This window comes from Gracilinanus agilis, chromosome 5 (genome assembly GCF_016433145.1).
Source record: "Gracilinanus agilis isolate LMUSP501 chromosome 5, AgileGrace, whole genome shotgun sequence".
NCBI classification, from domain to species: Eukaryota; Metazoa; Chordata; class Mammalia; order Didelphimorphia; family Didelphidae; genus Gracilinanus; species Gracilinanus agilis.
This window is the reverse complement of record NC_058134.1, coordinates 126,892,283-126,910,445: the sequence shown is the minus strand read 5'-3', so window position 1 is coordinate 126,910,445 and position 18,163 is coordinate 126,892,283. Positions and strand designations below refer to the sequence as shown.

The following is an 18,163-nucleotide window of genomic DNA, read 5'->3' as shown; positions in this document are numbered from 1 at the left end:
GACAGAACACTCCAAGCTCCTCCAGAGGACAAAAATTGTTCATACCACTCTTCCATCAAATACTTGGGAAGTTTCAAGCAGACATCTTTTTTTTTCCCTCAAGCCAGTGTAACTTCAATACTGCCTATCAGTGATTTTTATAAGTGGCAAGTAATGCTACTGACCCAGCCCTTAGGCCAATTCTGTTCTGTTCTATTTTGCTAATCCCTTTATCTGCCACGCATATATGTGGGGTAATGCAGAAAATTTCCCTTTCTCATCAAGTTCATTTCTCCTTCTGTCTGGTACCTGGCCTCATTCACCTTCATCATGAAAGAAAGACAACTGCACCTACATATGGTCAGTGATGGAAATTGAGAAGCAGTTTGGGGAAAAAGTGTATGATGGATCTCCTCTCTTCCCATACCTGCTATCCATTAATAAGTCCACATGTCTAACTAACACTTACTAAGCAAGGATATTTAAAATAGAAGCTATCATTATACAACCCTCATTTTTTCACAAATGTCTAGAGAAATCTATCTACTCACCTTCTCTTCATTTCTGCTTCTCTCGCTCAGTTCTCAATCCCTTATAACATGACTCTGGTCTAACCAATTAAATGAAACTGCTTTTTCTAAAGTTACTAATGTGAGAATTAGGGAAAGGCATGGACATCTTGCATGAGACATGGAATGTTGAGAGGAGAAGAATCTAAAAGAAGAGCAGAGACTCCTTGGAGTTGGGGACCTAAGTGAGGGGTCTTCCTGGGACTTGAGCTTGTGAGGGGGGGATGTGGATTAGAGCTCTGTGAATCCCAGAAGAAGCCTTTGGTTTCCTGACCAGAAAAGAAGATTGCTTTCAGAGATACCTTGATATCCTGTCATCTCCTGAACTCTAGTAGTGCTCAACAGTGTTTAGGGTTTCTGGACTTCTTGGGAAGCAGTTCCCTGAACCTCTCACTTTGGACCTTGCCAAACAGTGTCCCACCTGTAGATTATCAGCTGTATAATTTATAGGGAATAGAATTAATGGGGAAGAGCAGGAGAAACTCAGGATTGAGAAAGATTCAGTCTCTCCTTTGGGATTGAGATAGATTCGTCTCTCCTGGGTGAAAGATCCGTTAGGAGGATAAGCCTTTTAAGGATCCCTGTACTCACTTTCCTTTGATATTCTACATCCATTCCTCATTCCTTGTTGATTTGCCTTAGTTCCATTGAGGGAGGCTAGATTGGGAGGGAGTGAAGCAGCCTAGTCAAGCTGATCTCCATCTAAAGCCTGACCACCTGCTGTGAGGAAGGGAGAGATTTCTGTGTACCTTGACTCATACCAACACTGAAACAGAGTATCACTCACTTCTCCTTGAGGGGGTACAATTCCTTCAGCCCCCCAATGGCAGCACACCCTCCCAATGGTGGCATGCCCTCCCAGGGTCCCCCATTTTTCAAGGGTACCCCACTTAGTCTTACTGTGATAAGGGCCAGTAGTAGTGAGGAGGGGACTTCTATACAAACCCTAATTTGGTCTCAGCTTCATCCCCTTCTTCTTCAACACCCCTCCCCAGCGAGCCTAAGGGATTTTAGAGCCTAAAAGAAACAGCTTTAATAACAAAAATAGGGAAAAATCTGTAGAGAAACCAGAAGGCAGCCATCTTGGATGTGGGACAAACCTCCTTGAGCATCAATACTAGGCAGACCATTTAAAGGAAGAGTACCAGCCTTCAACTAAAGTTAGCAAGGAGATTGCAGCAGGCAGAACAGCTTTCATCCTGCTCAGATGCTCCTTCCTTACATGTTTTGGGCCATGGTGTATAATCTGTGGATGGTGGTTATCCCTCAATATATTCTGGGGATAATTCACTTGTATGATGGCTATCAGTGGTTGAAGCTGAAGATAGAATGTCTTTGTGCCTATCTGCCTAGCATCATGGCAGTGATAGCCTCCTTCCTGCAATTTTACTGGACCTTGAAAAAGTTAGTGAGAAAGATTCTGGGCCATAAGGATGAGGGCATAGTTTCAATTGCAACACTGAAAAGGGAACTAGCACAAATAACTGAAGAAGAAATATCCAAACATCGTAATGGGGGAAAAGGGCAAGATACAGAAACAGTAATGCAAGTGACAGAAAAAGATGGGTCAAGCCAACAGGGGGATAATTCAGATTCCACAAAGAAAGACAATGTACTAGGGGCCAAAGATATGCTGATACTACCCATCTGTGAAAGAGCTGTTTTCCATCCATCTTTGGGGATGGTCCATATAAAAAAATCATAAACCTTTCTGCAGTGGGGTCCTTGATAGGCTGAAAAGGTCAATGCCTGAATTGTTTCTGGACCCACACAAATCAAAAAAGGAGGTCAAAAGGGTGACCTGTTTGTATGAACACATTTAGGGACATGGAAATTCTTCTTGGGGAGCTTTTTACACCCTCCCAAAGAAACCAATTCATCTAAGAGACCAGAGACATCCCCAATCTAACCTCATGACCCAGAGAATTTGAGGATCTTGAACTGTCTAACCCCAGGCACATGTCATTCTTAAATAAAAATTTAATGTAGCTGGGAACAAGCTGAAGTTTGTCTAGAAGTTCCCTCCTCACTTGCTGGTGGCCCTTATCACTGTGAGAACAAATGGGGTCCCCTTGGGAAACAGGGGCCCCTGGGAAGGCATGCAGCCATTGGGGACATTGAAGGAATGATATCCCCTCAAGGGGAAGTGGGTGGTGACCTGATTTGGTGTTGATGTGATCCAGGGCTCACAGAAACTTCCCCCTTCTTCATAGCAGGTGGTCCAGCTTATGACACCTAACTAACCTGCTGCACTCTCCCCCGCCCAATACTAGTCTCCCTCAAATGGAACTAACACAATCTGATCTTTAGGTATTATTAGAACCAAGAAGGGATGAGGAATGAATATAGGGTATTTGAAGGAAATCGGGTACAGGGAACCCTAAAAAGGTTATTCTTCCTTACAGATCCTTCACCCAGGAGAGCCCAACCCTGTCTCAACCCAGGAAGGAGAGACAGAGTCTACCTCAATCCTGAGCTTCACCTGCCCTTTCCACTAATATTATTGCCTATTAGTTAATATGTCTGAATGGTCTAAGGTGGGACACTGTTTGATAAGGTCCAAGGCAAGAGAGTTTCAGAGAACTGCTCCCCAAAGGAATCCAGCAACCCTAAATGCTTTTGAGCACTGCTAGAGTTCAAGGAGATGACAGGATATCAAGATATCTTTGATAGCAGCTCTTCCTTTCTGGTTAGGAAACCAAAGGTGTCTTCAAGGGATCACAGAGCTCCAATCCATGTCCTCCTTCTCGAGCTCAAAGCCCCAGAAAGACCAATCAGACTCATGCAGAAACAAGAGAGAATAAAGGGGAGAAAGGGAACAAGAAACATGAAGTATCAGTAGTAGACACAGAGTTATACTTCAACAATTCAAAAGCTCTTTTGTCCATCAAATAGCCTTTAAGTGACTCAAACTTGCCAGGCATTCTGGTAGGTGCTGGACATACCAAAACAAAAGTGAGATGATCCTCTCCAAGGAGCTTATGTATTATTTAGGGAGATAAAATATACATATATCGATTTAAAATAGAGGTATAAAACAGATATAGGTGGTATAAACAACAATAACAATTAGTGTTTCTATAATATTTTTAGGTTTGCAAAGCACTTGCAAGTTATCACACTTGCTCCTCCCAACAACTTTGTACAACTTATTTTTACAAAATTGAAAACTGAGTCTAAGGGAAGTTATGTGAATTGTCTAGAGTCATACAGCTAATTTACTGATATAAAATTGGAATTCAGGTGTTTCAGATGACAGGTCTGGTACTTTATCCACTATGTTACCTATTTGTGGTGGGTATAGCAGTTGCAGAATGAGAAGAAGCTTTGCTTGGTGGAAAGAAAGGCTATTTTTTCAGTACTTATACTTTGCCAGTTTCTTAACTTAGTAGGATGGTGGAAGAGTGTTTAGAGATCAGTAGGTCTTCTAACAGGCTTTGTGACACAATGTTAGCAGATATAATGAACTTCAAAGGGAGGTGGCAGAAAAAAGTGTCTTTACCTAAGAAGAAATTCTTATGCAACTTTAAAGCTCAGGTTAGGGGCCATTTCCTATATGAAAAGAAATGGTTCCTGATGTCCTGTTTTGTCTGTGATTTCTCAATATTCCTCAAATTACTCTCTGTATCTTTTTAAATATTTTTTTCAAATTTTGGGTTCCAAATTGTCTTCCCCCTTTCTTCAACTGTACCATCTTTAATTTGCTCTTTTATAGGTGCTCTCAAAATTAAAGAAATAAGCATTGGTCACTCCACAGAGCCTTACTATATTTTGTCTTCCTTTATGTTGTCATGGTTATTGTACACATTATTCCCCTCATTCTACTTCTTCCCTCTATTTTGCTTCTTTCCACATTTCACTGAATTCTTCACTACCCTTTTGTTTAATTGCATGATAGTGTTCAACTCCATTCAAATGGGTCAATTTGTGTCAAAATGTGTCAATCTGTTTCCTAGGTATTGGGCAATTATCTTCCTCTACTTCCATGCTTTACAAAAAAGTGTTGCCTTGCAGAATGCCTTATACATAGCAGTCATTTAACAAACATTTGTTGAACTGAATTCGTTGAAGTTGAGATGTCAAAAGCATGAGGAATGAAAAAATAAATACAATGAGGGAAAAGGGAAGGAAAGGAAATTCTAAACTGGTGGAACTTTCTATAGAGATAGGAAGGAGTGTCCATCATGGAAGGTGGATCTGGATTCTACATTAAAGAATCCATCTCTCATCCTCCACGGATTGAAAGTAATGTTCCGTTGCCCTTCTTATATGGACACATAGTACTAAAGCTCTCATGATATATCACCAAGACATAGGAATTCCAATACATATGTAATAGACTTACAGTTAGAAAAGATCTTCAAGGAAATAAAGCCAGATTTTCGCTTTTTTTTTTCCAGATGATAAAACTGACATCAAGAGAGATTAAGTAAACTGCCTAGGGTCACACTGCTAATAAGAATCTGAGGTGGGTTTTGAACTCAAATCTTCCTGATTCTGATCCATAGTAACACCTAGCTGATTAAATATTTTAATTTGTGTTATTATGTTCATCCCATCTGTGACTCTTATAATTGTCTTACTTTGTCGAATAGCTTAGGTTAATTCTCTCCTCATGATTATTAACAAAATTCTGAGTTACATACATGTGTTCATGTGTATTTATGAATATATAGTGTTTGTATATGTGGTATGTAGTTCATATTAAAATACATATATTTATATCCCATTTTGAATTGTGTACATAATTACTTTTTTTTTTTCAAAATAAAGGAACGGGATTGGACCTGTGATCAGACCTCACGACTCTCACATGAGGAAATGCCATCTATTGTGCAGGTCAATATTTTCTCTATAACTTACAATATTAGAGAACCACCTGAGTTCTCACAGCCAGTGTCTTTAAGAGGAAAGAATTTCATACAGGTCTTACTGTCTTTGAATCTAGTTATCTATCTACAATGCTATGTTGCCTTTAATATGTTTGTTTGTAATGGAGTCTAAAGGATATGTACATATACACAAATGAACCCAACATACAAAGTGAAGATCTATAACAAAAGCTAAGTCCAATAGGATCTAATTATCATCATTCTTTTGGTGTTAGAAGACTATAGTTTATCTATCAAATATCAAAAGCAGAGGAATTTCTCAGGAAAGATATGAATATATTATATGTGTGCGCTACTTAAAAAAGATAAGATAATATTTGTGGTAGGATATACTTGGGGGGAAAAGAGAGATAACTGCACAATAAATAAAAGGATTATTTACTAAGTCCAAGCTTGTACTCTTGTTGTAAAGCAATGCTTCCAACCTCCAGTGATTTGGGGTTTATAACCATTGGGACAATAAGAGAAAAGGCATTTGATCCAAGGATGCATATAATCTGTAATTAGTTTTCATGTGCAAACACAGCACTTTAAATTCACAAACTAATTAGCCACTTTATGGTTCAATAATGTTTTGTGTGTTTATTAAGCCTATAAGCTTGTCTTTTTATTAGAAATGAATGGTTACCAAAATAATGTCTGAACACTGACTTCTATTATTTAGAATAAGTTGTATGTAGACTATTTAATCATACTTTGTCTGCATTTTTTATTCATGCCAAAGTATTCAAAATTTAACCTGTAAAAGTGTAGGAAACCTACTCTGTAAATATATGGTGATATTTCTCGTTATTCTAGAGGTCTGATTATTGTGTACCAACAAAAAGCTAACTCTCAATTATAAGACTTGTAGATTACCCATGCATTCCTAATGTTTTCTCCTCGGCTCCCTCTTTCTACTCTCCCTGCTAGACATTTCACCACTCATTAGTATAGTTCTAAGAATATACTAGGTAGGCAGTGGAAAGGTAAGGAAGTGAAATTACAATCAGTCAATATTATTGCTTGTTAGCAAGTTCTAGAAAGGTAGAATGGGGAAGGAAGTTGAATTAAAGTCCATGGGGAGGTTTGATGCTACTATTTACCATTACCTGTGCAGGGATAATTAAGTTTGGTATTCATTGCATTCACTTGGGTGAATATAGGATATTTCATGTTTTGGATTGGTGGGATTACATCCTCTAAACCATTGTTTCACAGCTGCAATGATTGGTGTAGCAACCAAGAATGCAAACAAACCATCAAGTGTATTTAGGAAGGGAGAGAGTTAGGGGCATGGATGCTGACTAGATTAGAAAATATGAGAATATAGAGTTGTTTGGAGATGGTGAAGAAGCAAAGGAGCCTCAGTGACCTTGGGATGACAACACAGTAGTAGTAATTATTTACAACAAACAAAATTCTATTATCTCCCTCCCTACTTTCATCTTCTCAGAGTGAAATTTCAGAATCCCTGCCCATCATTCATAGTTGTGATCTCTACAAATATCACAAAAGGGCCCCTGGTTTTGGCTCAGATGTAGCTATAGGTTGCCCTAGTGCTAGCAGCAACTCTTTCTTTGATGATTCCCCCCCCTTATTTTTACTCTTGATTAATCCTTTATTTCATGATTAATGCAAAAGTATTTTTTAAAGTCTGACCTGTTTACATAGATGGTACTTGGAATGGCTTTAGAAGAAATAAAAACAAAATAGCCTAATAAGCCCTTAAATGTCTGGAATTTACCACATAGGACAAACATTAATGAAGAAATTTATAACAATCTTAAGGTAATATCTTTAATCATTATCTATTGCCTAAAATACATTTAAAAAACAAACACTCCAGTCTTTCATGTTTAAAGCCTTCCATAATCTGCCTCCCAGCTATATATAATCCTAGTCTCATCTCAATTATTCTGCTTCGCTTTCCATTCCATTCAAACTGCCTTTAAAAATGTTGTTTCCTATATTAAACAATCTTTCACCTCCTTCTCTTTGCAGATATATCAGGTACTTCCTTCTAATCTCTGTGTCTCTCTGAGTGTCTTCTTTATTTTAAAGATAAACCTCAGATGCTGGCCCTTACATGGCACTTTAAAAAATGACCTATCTACCTCCCTCCAAGTGATTAGTCATCTTGCCCACTTGAAATTACTTGTATTATTTTGTATCCAGTTTGCATTTACTTCTCTGTTTAAGTATTTTATCTACTTGGAAATAGTAATAATAACTAGCATTCCTATATTGCTTTGAGTTTTGCAAAGTACTTTACAAATATTACTTTATTTTATCCTCACAGCAACCTTGGGAAGTTGGTTCTACTATTATCATCATTTTACAAATGAGTAAACTGTGGCAAATAGGGAATGAATGACTTGCCTGATATCCTGTGGCTATTTGAATTTAAGACTTCCTAGCTCCATGCACAGTGATCTATCCCCTGAGGTAACCTATAGAATATATAGGCTGATGTGTGAAATAAAATATCTCCATCCTGTGTCTGAACCCACCATATTTTCCTTTTTATTTAAGCAGAAGTGATATAGAAAATTGGGTTAATTTTATGCTAGTGATGAATAGTTAATGATATATTTGAATACATATGTTTTGTTACTGGCCAACAAGTGCTTTGGATTCCTCTTCTAGGAGGAGGAAAGGGTTTTCACTGATCCATGCAAACCCTTTCCTCAGGTTGCCTTAGATACATTCTTGTGAATTATAGTTTTGGTGAGTCAATAGCAATGGAATCAGAGGTTTTAGGTAGAAAGAACTTTAGAAATATTATCTTTACCCTCCTCTTCTAGAAACTTAACACCAGAGAGGTGAAATGACCCTCTTAAGGTTAAAGACTGAAACCATAATTCTTCAAAACTATATAAACCTAAATCATTAGATAAATATTAATTTCTCATGGGTAGGCTTAGTCAATATGACAAAAACTGATACCAATCAAATTATCTAATACCTTATGAAACTAAAAAAGTAATTAAATTCATCTATGAGGAAAAAAGAAAAGAATCTTGAAAGAAATAATAGGAAAAAATAGAAGGGAAGGAAGCTAATAATACTATATCTCCAACCATACTCCCAATCAGTAGTCATTAAAAAAATTTACTACCAATTTAAAAATAGAGATATTCTAACCTCATATATGATAAAATCCAAAATACTAAGATATTACTACTGAGATAAAGACTATTAGACAAAAAGTGATGGAAAAATTTGAAAATAATCTAACCCAGATTAGGTTTAGACTAATAATTTACACAAAGATATAAACACATATAAAAAGTAATATCCTAAACAAATTAAAGAAGCAAGGAAAGATTCTATCATTTTTTTTTACTAAATGATACAACCTACAGATGTAACTGATAATTCAGAAAAGTAGTTGTAGGTTTATACTGAATGAGTTCAGTCTTGGAGAAAAGAAGACAACAGAGACAAGAGAGCTTTCATCCATCTGATAGATTATCATGGAGAGGAGGAAGTAGATTTGTTTTTATTAGCCCTAGAGGGCAGAACTTGGAAGAATATATCCAAGATTCAGAACAGCCAGTATCAAATTGATATTAGGACAAACTTCCTTCCAATTAAAGTGGGCCTCAGTACTCTTTGATTGGGGAATGGCTAAACAAATTGTGGTATCTGTTGCTGATGGAATACTACTGTGCTCAAAGGAATAATGAACTGGAGGAATACATGTGAACTGGAAAGACCTCCAGGAAATGATACAGGGTGAAAGGAGCAGAACCAGGAGAACATTGTACACAGAGATGGATACACTGTGGCACAATGGAACATAATGGACTTCTCTACTAGCAGCAATGCAATGACCCAGAACAATTCTGAGGGACTTATGAGAAAGAACACTATCCAGTTCCAGAGAAAGAACTGTGGGAGCAGAAGCACAGAAGAAAAGCACAGGGGTTGATGGGGACATGATTGGGGATGTAGACTCTAAGCAATCACCCTAGTGCAAATATTAATGATATGGAAATAGATCTTGATCAATGGCACATGTGAAACCCAGTGGAATTGTGCGTTGGCTATGGGAGAGGCTGGGAGGAGGGAAGGGAAAGAACATGAATCATGTAACCATGGAAAAATTTCCTTAATCAATAAAATTAAACAAAAAAAAGAAAAAAAACAGCATAGGACAAACAGCCTTGTGATATAGCAAGTTTCTCATAGAAATGGATATTAGATGATTTTATCCAAGATTGCTCTTTAAAATGAGTTAGCCTATATTACCTGGAAGTCCTTTTTGGAACTCTTTGTTTCTATGATCCTCTGACACAGACAAATGAAAAGAATAATACTATTAGTAGAAGCATTTAAGCATTTCTGTTTCAAAGGATATCTGAACTGGTTAGAAATAAAATTATGGTTCTGTCTGGAGCTTTGGAGAGGATGCTATGGGAGTTTTGCTTTCCTTTTTCATTCTTTTCCTTTCCCCTCATGCTTACTAGTGATTGGAAGGATCAGAAGGATTGTGACTGAATGTCCTGGGTACAAGGCTTACTCTTTCATACTATATGGAACAAAGAAGATGTGACAGGGGAGAGCAGTTTTTGAAGCATGTCAGGCAGAGACAGAATTGAAGTAGGATTTATTTTTTGACTGATGCCATTTTAGATCATTACTTTAGATAGTGAGCTGTAGCAGGAGAGATGGCTTTTCACTTGGGTGAAATAGTGTATGTCATCTCCCAAGGAAGGGCACTGACTGCCCATGGGGAAGTTCAGAGTCCCGAGGCACATGGGGCATTGTGGCCTTTTTTTCCCTTTCTGATTAAAAGCAGTCAGGCAGATGACAGGGATGAGGGATACCAGGGAGGAAAAAAATCAATAGAATAAATACCCCTAAAACTATCAGATTGGATGTAGTACTTCTTTATCATTTTTTTTGCATTACCTTCCTTTTCATTTCATAAATGGAATACTCTATGAGTAGACTACTGAAGAAATAAAATAAAAGCAATGGCAGGCTCAGTCATAGGAACATGGAACTCTTTAAATGAGAGCTGTCATACTCCTTCCAGAGTCCTCAAAATTCATGAGTAGAGAAGGAACCAGATTGAAATGTAAGTAGGAAATATTTAACAAAATAAATAGGAATACGGAATAAGATGGATGTTTTAAATTTGTGATTTTCTAAGTTAATAGGAAGCTGGTAGGGATCCATTTCTATTTGATTTTGACTTTATTCCTTTAAAGTGTGGGAGATGTTAGAATTTTCAAGCCAGAACGATTGAATAAAAGAAAAAACACTGGTTCTGGAGTGAAAATATCTGAGGTTGAATTGTTACTGCGTGACTTTGGACAAATCACTGAATCTCTTTCAGCCTCAATTTTACCATTTGAAAAAATAAGAAGGTTGGATTTAATGGATTTGGATTAGATGGCCTCAAATGTTCCTTCCAGCTCTAAATCCATTATCCAGTGAATTCAAAAGTGATGAAAAAGAAAACAGTAAGAGGAAATCAGAGAAAAAATAAACAAACAAAAACTTGACTATTTTAAAGTCCTACAAAATACCATTCACTGATTAGTATTCTCAACATCTTTTTACAAGGAGGAATGAAAGGTGAATATAGAAGCCATTAAGTAGTGCTTAATATGGTTGACTTATTGCAGATCAGATGCTCTATGAAGAAACTTCATCTTTCTCATGCATTTCTTATTACAGAGTGGAAGAAATGGTTATGCTTATTCTTGCTTAATGATCTAGCTTATATAGAATTAGCCCAGCACTGTGCAGGGCAACATGCTATACAAGTACTAAATATCAGCATAGACATTTTTGTAAACATACAAAACCAAACAGTTCTGAATCATTAGCTCAAGAATAGGAAAGACCCAAGGGTAGATCTATTACCATTTGACACATGAGAAAGCTGAGATCTAACTAAAGGAGTTTTATAGTTTGAGTAAGATCATATAGCTAATTAAATATCAGGATCATAACTAAAACACCTTTATGTTTTATACCACACGAAAAAAAATTAACTTCTTTTTGTTTTTATATTAACTTCAGATCCCAATATGTCCAGAGGACCATCCCCACAAGCAAGAGTTGACAGTGGGAAATGTGAGGTTAAGTTGCTTGCTCATAGTTATACTCCCAGTGTATAAAAAATGTGAGATTTTAACTCTGGTTTTCCTAACACCAAGATCATAGTTTTTAGAACACTGAGATAATAAAAGTGACATTCAATGAAACATCACATTTTTTTCATATTTTTTCTAGGCAGGGGGCAGACATATTTTAAAGGTTTCACTGTAAAAACACTACAGCTGGTACTTCACAAGAACTAAAGAGTCAGTTGTACTCTTTTACAGTGACTCAGGGGGGAAGTTGAGAAAGCTTCTTTCCCTTATATTGTACACATAGATTATTTTATAAATTTGAGCACAGCTAACACCCTTGAAATATAAAAGCACAACTATTTTTAGCATTTCTTGTGTGGTGTTTAATATGGTGAACTCTACAGAAGAGAATGACAAAACCAATAAAGAAATTGACAGGTCTGATAAAAATGACAATAATATTAATAGATCAAAAAGAAGATTCTATATGAAGCCTTTGTCAATTTCCTCTCAGCTGCTACTTACATTATCTTGTATTTACTTATTTATTTTGTATATATATAAATGCACACACATGTTTTCTTCTCCCACAAAATATTTACTACTTGAGGTCATGAGCTATTTATTTTCACCTTTATGCATCTACCATCTAGTGAATGTCTGGTATATAGTAGTCCATTGCTTTTTATTATATCTCAATGGCTTAGCACAGTATCTGGCACAAAAGAAGTACTGAATAAATGTTTATTAATTGATTCATAAATCATTGTTGATTGATAGCCACTCATATTTAGTTAACAAATTCCAAAATATTTTGTCATCATCATTTTATTTTATAAAAGAATCTATAAAGTTAGAGCTATTATTATCTCTATTTTATGCATGAGGAAGTTAAAATTTAGTTTTAATTATTTATCAGTAGTTACACATCTGGTAATTGTCTGATATTGGATTTGAATATAAGTCTTTCTTCCTTATTCCAAATCCAACTCTATCCATTTATCTTTCCTCTTCTTATATCCCTATTACCCTGAAATGGTACTCAAGATTCTTCTGGTGGCTGGTCTTCTGTTATTCTATTTCAATTTTTAATTATCATAGGGAATTTATTTATTTTACTAACAAGAATATCTAACCCCAAGAATAATATGCTTTTATTATTCAAAATGTTTTCAGGTTTGATTTGTGCTATTTTATGATTTTTGATTGGGACTGAGATTCAAAGCGATTGCTAGTAAATATTCCTCAGCTACTATTGACCTCGAAATTCCTAGTAGCTTCTAGTAGACTAGTTAGTAGACTAACAAAGCTATATCTGAACCCAAAGTCAGGAGAAAGAGGGTCCTAGCTTTGGATAAGGATTTTTGAAATGACATGCAGTTAATAAAATCTGTAAGTGATGTCATTCCCAAGAGAAGTTAATAAATCTGTTCCTTATATCAGAAATAAATTAGTAGAAATTAATGATAATGAAATATTTTAAGATGCTTGGAGAAATACTCTATTCAGACTTAAGTTTGAAAGTCAAATTTTCTATTCAGCCTTGGTCTTTTCATCATGAATGCTTGAAAGTCCTTTATTTCATTAAATAGATATTTCCTACCATGTAGGATCATGCTCATTTTTTCTGAATAGTGTAAGGATGAAGGATGGGACAAAAAGAGCCAGAAGAAGGCCGTTGGTGACAGTTACTGACAGTTTGGACCAGAGAGGGAATTCAGGGTAATTCTCTGGAGGAAGGAGGACGAGGAGGGCTTTTGGCGGAGGTTCTTTGAGGAAGGAGGAGAGGTTCTGAGGAGGACATCCCAGCTTGGATCCAGTCCTGAGGGCTTCCTGAGGATCTTTATTTGGACATTGAAACCCTGATTCTCTGGTCCATCACATCTCATCTGGCAAGACTTCAATTATTGAGTCAGCTAAGTGTTTGGACTCCATCTGGGAGCAATCTCTTAGGCTCCATCCCCCATCATCCAACTTTGCTGAGAGACCCTTTCTGGTCTAACTTGCAATTATAGAGAAGGATGGAAATAGAAACAGAAGGAGAAGGGACGGGAGACGCTCAGGAGTGGGAACCCCAAAGGTTCCCACCCGAGTGATGGACCCCATAGAAATAGAGAAGAGGGCACCCCAAAAATCCCTCTGCCCTTCACCCCTTTCCCCAATCCCTATATTGATATTAATAAAAGACATTCATTAGTTAGATAGTGTTCTGGAGTGCCTGAGAGATGAGGGGGAGGGGAACCACAGCTTGGTCTAGCTGCCTCCATCTTGGAGCCAGACCACCCGCTGTGAAGTTGACTGACCTCAGCGGAGGCTTGCATAAAACCTGACATTAAGAACAGGATTGGGGTCCCCCATACCTCATCTTAAAGGGAAGCCTTGCCCCCAACTCCTGTGGGGTGGCACAAACATCCAGGTCACCCAGTTTCAGGGTGACACTCCCTCGAAGTCTCACAGTGTATATTTGGGAAGAGGGGAGGGCTAGAAGAGAGTCTCACCTCATAGACTCTCTCTCTCCCCCTTCTATCATAATGTTGGTTGGTATTGGCTCTCATAATTCTTATAATAGGTTATTTTTTTGTTGCAATCCAAGCTCATTTGCCTTCTGGAAAGTTATATTCCAAGCCTTCCACTCCTTTAACATGGTAGCTGCTAAATATTGTGTGATCTTTACTGTAGCTTCATGTTCTTTGAGTTATTCCTGGCTGCTTGAAGTGTTCTATCCTTGGCCTTAGAGCTCTAGAATTTGACTATACCATTTCTAGGAGTTTTCACTTTGGTATTTCTCTCAAGAAATGATTGGTGGATTCTTTCAATTTCTACTTTGCCTTCATGTGGGGAGCCTTCCTTTATAATTTCTTGAAATGTGAAATCTATGCCCTTTTTTTAATTTTAGAAAACCTTTCTTGTAGTCTAATAGTTCTTAAACTATTTCTCCTTGATTTATTTTTCAGGTCAATTTTTTTGTGTGTGAGATAGTTTACATTTGCTTCATGTAATCTAATAGTTCTTAAAATATTTCTCTTTAATCTATTTTTTCAAGTCAGTTATTTTGTCTGTGAGTATTTGACATTTTTTTCTATTTTTTTCTTTTCACTTTCTATAGGTTTATAATGCCTTATGGATTTATCTAATTTTTATTTTTAAATAGTTATTTTCTTCAATGAGGTATTTGTTCCTCTATTGCCAGGGACCAATTTGAATTTCAAGAAGTATTTTCTTCAGTATTTTTTGCCTCTTTTACCAAGCTGTCAATTCTGTGTTTATGATTTTCTTGCTTAGCTCTCATTTTTTAACTTTTCTTTAACACTGTTATTTAATTTTTTAACTTTTTTTGCTTTAAAAAATCTCTTTATGTAGATCTCCTAGGAATTCTTATTGGGGTTGAGTCTAATCTACATTTTCTTTGATGTTTTGATTGTACTGTTTTCCAGTTATTTTCTTATTCTGAACTTACCCATCAGCAACTTTTGGGGGGATTTAATTCTTCATTATTATCATTGTTTTTGTTAACATTTGCTCCTTTTTTTCAGTCTGTTTCTTGACTTTGAACTTTAAGTGACAATTAGGCTCTGGAAGCAGGAGGATATATGTCTTTTAAAGACCTTCTATTGATTTCACAGGTCAGGAGGAGTTTGTAAAATTTTAGTGCTTCCAAAGTGGTATAATCTATGGCAAGATATGACATTTTGTCCTGTGTTTTGACCTTACATGAAGAGGGTAATTTGAAACCATTCCACTCTATCCCAGAACCTTGACACAGAATTGGGTGATGGATGACAGAGTTGCCATATTGCACCAGTTCCTATCCTCAGTGCTAGTTCAGGAGTCTCTTGAGATCTCTTTCAGATCAAGTATTAAGCTACTTTATTATCCCTGGGTCCTGGAAGTCAATTCCATAGCCCAATGATGCCAACACTTGTAGGTGCTGCTTCCAACACACTATTTTATCAGCCAGCTTGCATTTCAGTAACTATAGACCTTTAGGTCTTCTAATCTTTTTGAATTAGAAATATGATTCACTGTGATATTCACTGAGTGGCTTTCTCACTCAGAATTTTGTTCATCACATTAAACAACATCAGGAAGGGGGTTTGGAGAAAACTCTACAAAAACACTGGGTTTACTCTTTCATCTTGGCTCTGCACCTGAAGAAATGCTCTAAGTTAGGTAATAAAAAATGCCATAAGTTGTTGTTTTTGGCTTTTTTTGATTTTAAATAAAAAATAGAAAACCTCCCAATATTTAGGTGTTTTGTCACCAGCTCAATCCTCAAAGTGTGGAATAAACTTTAAATATTAGAGAATATGTTATATAGCATGAAACAACTTGGTTTTTAGGACCAAAGATCTAGAGTTAGAAGATCCACCTCATTCATTTTGTGGATGAAGAAACTGAGACCAAAGGAGGTTAATCAACTTGTTCAAGTTTAAAAGATTATTAAGTATTGACCACTCACTGAGCGATGCGCCCCAACCCACTCCGCTCTCCTTTAGCCGCCCGGTTGTAAAGATATCTGCATCTACACATACCATCACAGAATGGCCAACAGGGGACCTGCTTATGGACTGAGCCGGGAGGTGCAGCAGAAAATTGAGAAACAGTATGATGCTGACCTGGAACAGATCCTCATTCAATGGATTACCACACAGTGCTGCAGAGATGTTGGGCGGCCCCAGCCTGGGCGAGAGAATTTCCAAAATTGGCTCAAGGATGGCACGGTGCTGTGTGAGCTCATCAATGGGCTATACCCTGAAGGCCAGGGCCAATAAAGAAGATCCAGGCTTCAGCCATGGCCTTCAAAAAGATGGAACAGATTTCTCAGTTCCTACAGGCAGCAGAGCGCTATGGCATCAATGCCACTGATATCTTCCAAACTGTGGACCTCTGGGAAGGAAAGAATATGGCCTGTGTGCAGCGGACACTGATGAACCTTGGTGGTCTGGCAGTGGCCAGGGGTGATGGGTTCTTCTCTGGAGACCCTAACTGGTTCCCTAAGAAATCCAAGGAGAATCCTCGAAACTTCACAGATAACCAGCTACAGGAAGGCAAGAACGTCATCGGGCTGCAAATGGGCACCAACCGTGGGGCATCTCAGGCGGGCATGACTGGTTATGGGATGCCACGCCAGATCCTCTGATAACTACTCCTCCTTACCCTCCCTTGAATGGTTAATATATTTCTAGCAATGACATTCCCAGGAAGCCCGTGGAACTCTCAAGCCCCTTCTGTTCCCACCTGTGCCCATTCTGCCCTGCCCCCTCCTCATTGATGGTGCCTGCGCCCCTATTGTGCCTACAGGTGGTGAGCCAGTGCCTTTTCACCCTGAACTTGCCGTAATACACTCCCTCTCCGCCCCCACTCAGCAAAACTGGACCAACTGCTCTCTCCTCCCCTTCTCCTGGACCAAAACCGAGGGGCACCTGGCCCCATCCACATTCCTATTCCTTCTGCCACCCTGGCTTGTTCTCTCACTTGGGAATTTGTACCCTCATAGCCAGTCTTTAAGCCAGGGTTCAGTACCTAGACAGGAGCTGAACATGGGACCAATTTCTCCTCCACAAAGTTGTTCTTTCTGCTCCCTCCACCCCTAGCCTTGCTACTGTGGAGACTTAATTTATAGGGAGGGGCCCCTGGTGGCTGCTGTCCTGGCCACAGCTGGACTTTGAAAGCCACACATCTGGCTAGGCCTCTCCTTGGCAGCGGCCCCCTTTTCCCTTGGTCCCTCCCTTCTTGGCATCGCCTCCTGCCTCGTCCCCTCTTTACCCAGTAGCCTGGGACACATTTATGGAGTGGAGAGGAATGTCCAGGGAGGTGGGTTGACCTTGCCTTCTCTTCTCTCCTCTCCTCCCTCCTTCCCTCCTTCCTCAAAAGGCCCACCCAAAGTCTGGAGCTTAGGAATGCGAGTTTGCTGATCTGAATAAAGATTCCCAGTCTTTGTAAAAAAAAAAAAGATTATTAAGTATCATAGATGGAATTTGAATAAGCCTCTCTAACCTCTCATCGCAGTGATTTCTTTTCCACTGTCAAAAAAAAAAGCTGTGTAAATTCAATGCTCTCAATATTCCAGTGTAGTTGTGATGTCATCACTACAGATATTACATTGATAATACATTCCACAGTTTTTTGGGTGTTTTTGTTTAATTTATTTCTTTACCAAGCTTCATAAATAAAGGGATATAAGTTTCTGAAAATAAAGGTTAATAAAACTAACTTTGAATATGTAATTATTGTTGTAATATTGCTTTTACTGTTTATAATGTTCTGGCCCTGATTCTCCTGTGTCTTACCTCACTTTGCCTCCATTCATATGAATTTTCTCAGGTTTTTCTGAAACTATCTTTCTCACTGTATCTCACCACAATGATATTTCATCATAATCATGTACCACAATTTGGTTAACCATTCTCCAATTAACAGGCATCCTCTTAATTTCCATTTTTTGACAGCACAAAAAGAACTGTTAAATATATAGTTTTACAAATAGTTCCCTTTCCCTTTAGAACACATCTTTAAGAGAGGAAACAATTAACAAATTAAAAAACAAATGATTTAAGAGTGAGGGGCACATACGTCCTAGGCAGAACTGAAAAAGAGAACCCCTAGGCTCAAAAGTTCCTTCTTCCTTTCCTTCTCCCTTGCATTGTCA

General features: G+C 37.8%; 1 pseudogene; it reads left to right on the top strand.

Annotated features, from left to right (window-relative positions):
• The first annotated feature begins 16,000 nt into the window (after positions 1–16,000).
• On the top strand, positions 16,001–17,023 carry LOC123249115 (annotated as a pseudogene).
• Positions 17,024–18,163: the final 1,140 nt, after the last annotated feature.